The sequence below is a fragment of the Sturnira hondurensis genome, unplaced genomic scaffold, assembly GCF_014824575.4.
Source record: "Sturnira hondurensis isolate 20B ecotype Veracruz unplaced genomic scaffold, ASM1482457v3 Scaffold0011378, whole genome shotgun sequence".
Lineage (NCBI taxonomy): Eukaryota > Metazoa > Chordata > Mammalia > Chiroptera > Phyllostomidae > Sturnira > Sturnira hondurensis.
The window spans coordinates 6,554,160-6,560,159 of NW_028084009.1; positions in this window are offsets into that span (position 1 = coordinate 6,554,160).

A 6,000-nucleotide genomic window follows, 5' to 3' on the forward strand; every position below is an offset into this window, starting at 1 on the left:
TTGACTTCTGCGTGCCAATTCACCCCTGCTGGTTTTCCAACAGGGCTGGGCTACACCTGCCATTGCCAAGTTCCCTGTAAGGGTTCCCCACACTGACCTCACTTTCTTGTACCAACTGTGGAGAAGGTTATTAGCAACCATTGGAATAGCTGATATTTCATAAGCAGTTTGCCTTGTGCAAGGCAAATTATCTTACTGCCAACAAGGGGGTGCAGAAGCTAGTCTGTGCTTGTGTCCCTGTGTTTTGGGGGTAGGAGGTGCATCAGACCCAGGCCACCTGTGTTCTCTCTGCATGATTTCTGCCTTCTGTCCCAAGACCTCTGATGTTCACAGCCCAACACCTAAAAAGGAGGGAGGTGGGTCAATGGACACACAAAGCCATGGATGGCCAGACAGGAAGCTGTGGCCAGCTCCACGGGGCTCACCGTTGGCTCAGTGCCCCAGGGAGCTCTGTGCATAGCCCTGGGCTCTGATTCCCAGTTTGCTCATCAGTAAAGCGGATGGGCCCTGGCCCCTTCTGGCCTCCTGTGACCAGAGAGGGGGTAGCTGAGTGCGCTGTTCACAGGATTGGGTCGGCAGAACTGGCTTCAAACCCCCACCACTGGTTTTCTGGCTGCGAGGTCTGAGCCCATTCAGCAAGTCCCCTTACCCGGAAACACAATGTACCTATGAAAGTACCACCTAAAAGGGGAAACACACTCCTTTGCCCACACACTAAAGCCCCAGTCTGCATCAGCAGCACCGGGTCACCCAAGCAAGGAAGGGGCTCCTACTCGGGCTCTCTCTTGACATGTGTGAGCATGTGGACCAGCTGGTCCCACATCTCTCCTTCCGAGTACTACACTGTGTGCTTCACACGAGCTTCCACAGTCTTGACCAGAGACACATTTCTGAAGGGCAGAGGGAAAGCGAAGGCAGATGCTGAGAAACAAACGCAGGTGGGCCACCACGTGGGGCCAGCTGCCCTCCCCTCCTGGTCCCCACCCAGCCCAGCTGCCACGGGTCACCACCTAAGGAAAGCTGTGTGCCCACCAGTTTTAATCTCTGGCAGCTCAGCCCCAGAGCCGGAAAAGGGTTGGCGAAGGACAACGTGCCATCTAAAGTTTAAGGTCTTGGCCTGCGCCTCAACTCCTAGCCTTTCACCCTCTAGCCAGGCAGCCATCGCAGCGCTGCGCACGTGCTTCACCAAGGGCGCTGGTGCTGGGGGTCGGGACCTTTCCAGGCGGAAGGGGCGGTGCCAACGGTGGGGACGTTTTTTCCAGTTCCGGTTCCGCGCTGAGGCTGCTGGGAAAGAGGCCGATTTGGACGGCTCTGGCTTGGCTGGGTCCAAGCGGCAGTGTGAGGAGGGGCTGGCGACGGGCTTCAGTCGGCGCCAGGCTCCTGGGACACTTTCTGAGCCTCGAGCCTCAGTTTCCCGCTGAACAAGCTGGAGGGAAGGGGTTGGCGCCTCTTGGCAACCAGCAGCCCGGCACAGCCGCCCCGAAATGAAGGCTTCCGGGCAGGTGGACGGCGGGAGCTGAGCGCGGCGGCGGGGGACCTGCCTTCCTCGGGGGGCCGCCGTCCCTCCACCCACCTCCACACCCTGCCCCGTCGCTCCTCGGCGGTGCCGTAGCCGTCTCCGGAAGGTTCTCAGGGCCCTGCGAGGGCTCTGCCGTGCCGTCCTCACCCGCAATGGGCCTTAGCACAGCCCCGAAGGCCGGCTTGGGCCCGCGGAAGACGCCGTTTCCGCCCGAGGAAGAAGTCCCGTTTCCTCCACGGTAAGGACATGTGTTGTACATGAAAAGCGCACACATTGCAGTCATAGCCGGGGCGGGGCGGGTGGGGGTCGCCGCCGGAGAGAGGGCCAGTTGAAGAAAGCTGTTCTCCTGGAAGTGACATCTGAGCTGAGATTGCAAGGATGAGTGACTAGTAAATGGTGCAGAAGATGGAAGAAATCATTTCAGGCAGAGGGAACTGCGTGTGCACGGCCCCAGGGAGGGACAGGTGATGCCAAGCCAGCGGAGCAGAAAAGGAGGCCAGCGCGGCCGGAAGGGAGAAAGGGTCGTAGAGACGGGGGTGAGGCGGGGTGAGGGCGCCGGGCAGCGCCAGAGCAGGCACAGCCCGGCAGGCCGTGCTTGGGGGTGAGTTTTTATTCTGAAAGCAGTGGGAGCCAAGGAGGGGTTTTGAGCGGATGAGCAACGAGTTAGATCCGCCAGGTTCATGGAGCCCTCTGACTGCAGTTACCCCCTGCCTGCCCCCACCCACGCCCAGGGGGAACCCCATTTACACTTGGTTGTAGCTTGGAAGCATTCAAGTTTGGAGGAAGGCCCGAAGCTCTGAGGGTCAATGAGAGCAAACATCTTAGGGGCTACGAATCGTAGGCGTCTGAGCCCAAAAGCCAAGTTCTACTTAAGTGGTAGCAAAAGCCCCATTTCTGTCTCCCACAGTGCCAGGGTAAGAGATGGCTTTGCAGTCCTGCCTGCACCAGGCTCTGCCAATTCCTAGCCAGGTGACCTTGACCCAGAGACCCACTCCTCTTAGGCTTCAGGTCCTTCATGGATAAAATAGGGAACAAAGGACAAGCGTACAAGTGTTCACCTTGCTAGAGGCAGTAAGAGTCAAAATGGTGTGGGCAGTCATGGAAAAACCCCTGGCTGTCAAGTATAAACTTTTAACAAATAGGAAAAACAACCATTCGAAGATACTGGAGAGTGACAAGTAGTAAGAAATCAAAGAGGAGGGAAGCATGGGAGAGACCCTCATTTGCATGACTGTTCCATGAGGATGCAGACTAGTCCTTAGCACCGGGTAGCTGGTATGCCAGCAGAAAGCCATGTCTCGTTGGCATGAGTGTGAGAGGACAAAGTGTAGGGGCCTGAGCAGACGAAAATCGTGGCAATGGGGGTGGGAGGAGATGTTCTGCAGGGAAAGAAGCCAAGTCTGTTTAACAGCCACTTAAATCTCTGACCTCCATTTCCAGCCACAGTGGCATGGAGGGACCCTACTGGATTTACCCTGTTGGCTTAAACAAGTGAAAAAACAAATATATAGAAAGCAGTAGTTTCCAGACACTGGAAAACAGGCTGCCCAAGAGTTGTCCATGAGAGAAAGGAAGCAAATGCGGGGCACCCCCCAAGTGTGAGAGCCGACTGCCTGGAGAGACTTCCTGGCTGCAGTGCAGGAAGGAGGAAGCCACTCAGAGCCCAGTGGTCTCCCTGAGCTGAGTTGAGGATTCAGGAAGCCAGAGCAGCTGGGGTTTGCAGGACAGAAAACAAGGGCCAGGAGAGCTGCTTGGAGAGAGAGATCTAGGCGGTGGGTTCACTGAGTCTTCAGCTGAGGCACACTGAGCACATGCAGGTGAGCAAAGTACCCCTGCTAGGAAAACCCCACCCACAGAGCAGAGGGTACAGTGTGCACTCCTGAGGGACAGGATGGGCCTTGTTCCCATAAGCAGGGGGCACAGAAAGACTTTGTGGATTGGGCTACCTTAGTGACGTACCACTACTCAGCTCCACACCAGCCTCTGAACAGGAAGTGTGCTGGGCGTGTGGAAACAGCTGGGCCACCGCTTGGAAGGCCGAGTTGATGGAGAAACCGCTGCGCATGGAAGGAGAGAAAGAATTTGTAGTGTGACCCTTCCCTGGCAGACTGCCTGCTAAAACAGGAGGAGGAGGACAAGAGAAGGGGGGGGAGGAAAGGGATCAAGGAGAAGACGATCGACATTCTCTGCAGCATTTTAAAACAAGATCCAGTCTCCTCACAAAACAAAATCAATGACAATATCTGGGATAAAAATCCAGCACTACTTGGCATACCAAGAACCAGGAAAGTCGGACCAAATTTCCAGGAAAAGGCAAACAGAAGATGGCAGCCTGGAGATGACCCCCATGCTGGCAGCGACAAACACCTGAAAAAGCAGCCCTTCTAGCTATCCTTCATGAGGCGGAGCTGAGAAGTCCTGAGAAGTTTGGGCAAANGGCCTTGTTCCCATAAGCAGGGGGCACAGAAAGACTTTGTGGATTGGGCTACCTTAGTGACGTACCACTACTCAGTTCCACACCAGCCTCTGAACAGGAAGTGTGCTGGGCGTGTGGAAACAGCTGGGCCACCGCTTGGAGGAAAGGGATCAAGGAGAAGACGATCGACATTCTCTGCAGCATTTTAAAACAAGATCCAGTCTCCCCACAAAACAAAATCAATGACAATATCTGGGATAAAAATCCAGCACTACTTGGCATACCAAGAACCAGGAAAGTCGGACCAAATTTCCAGGAAAAGGCAAACAGAAGATGGCAGCCTGGAGATGACCCCCATGCTGGCAGCGACAAACACCTGAAAAAGCAGCCCTTCTAGCTATCCTTCATGAGGCGGAGCTGAGAAGTCCTGAGAAGTTTGGGCAAAGAAACACCAACTGTAATAGTCACTAAATGAGTGTAGTATCCTGGATTGACTCTTAGTGGGAAAAAAGACAGTGTATAAACTGGTGAGGCTGGAATAAAGTCTGGGGTGTAATTAATAATTGTCAATGTTGCCATCTTAGTTTGGAAAACATGCTATGTTATGTGATCATGTAAGATGTTAACATTAAGGAAAACTGGGTGAGGGTATTTAAAAACACTCGATTATTTTTGCAACCTTCCCGTAACTGTACAATTTCATAAAAGAAAAAGTTCATTTAAAAAAATAAAATAAAAAATTTAGAATCAATAAAGAAAATATCTGGTAGAAAAATTTCATTGGGTGATAATGAAGGAAAGTGTCAATAAACTTGACAATAGATCAGCAGAAGTTATCTAATCTGGAGAATTAGAGAAGAAAAGGACTTAAAAAAAATGAGCACTTCAGGAACTTGTTAGATATTATCAAAAGGTCTACTACTCTTATCATTGACATCCCTAAGAGAAGAGGAAGAGATTCGTGCAGAAAAAAATTTAACCACTTTATTGAGGTATGATTGACATACAAAACAGCTCTAGGTATTTACTGCATTAAATTATAGCGTTATAATCTATAAATTATAACAAAGTGTAGATAGTCGATGCATTTGGAGCTAAGTGCATACCCATACCGCTGCCGTCACTATCTATTTCCTAACCTTACTCATCACCACCGAAAATGTCCTCCTGCCCCCACTGTGTTGGTTTGGTTTTTCTCTTTTTTTGGTGAGAGCACTTAATCTAAGATCCATTCTCTTAGCAAGTTTTTTGAAAGTATGCAATACCATATTATTAGTTATAGGCCTTATGTTTTCTAGATATCCAGAACTTACTTATTTTTAACAGCCCAAGCAATTTGTAATTTCCACCAGAATCCAAAACAGTTTTTTGAAAGAACTGGCTAAGCCTTCCTGAATATATCAAAAGATATAAATTTACAGGTTTAAGGCACATGGAGAACTCCAAACAGGACAAATTCAAGAAAACCACACCCAGACACATCAGAATCAAATTACTGAAAATGTAAGATAAAGAAAAATATTGAAAGCAGCCAAAGAAAAATTATGCCTTACTTGAAGGAAAACAATGACTGAAGATTTTTCATCAGAAACAATGGTGATCAAAAGGCAGGGAAACAAAACAACATCTTCAGAAATATGCAATGAACTGTCAACTCAGGATTCTAAATACAGCAACAATATTTTTCAAGAATGAAGGCAAAATAAAGACATACTCAGAGGAAAAAATTAAAATGACTCATCACTAGCAGGACTGCTGTAAAAGAAATAGGAACAAATGTTCTCCAGACAAAAGGAAAATGATACCAGAATAAATTTGGACCATCAGAAATAAAGGAGGAACAACAGAAAAGGTACATACCTGGGCAAAAATAACAATATTTTTAAAGTACTTTAAAATATGTATAACTTTAAAAAGCAAACATAACATCAGATTTGATCTATATACATATGGAAACTTTAATAGAAGGGCACATAGAGAAGCTAAAGATGATTATGTGATTATAAAGCTTCTACTTCTGCATGCAGTGGTAAAATATTGATTCAAAATAGATAATGAAAAGTTT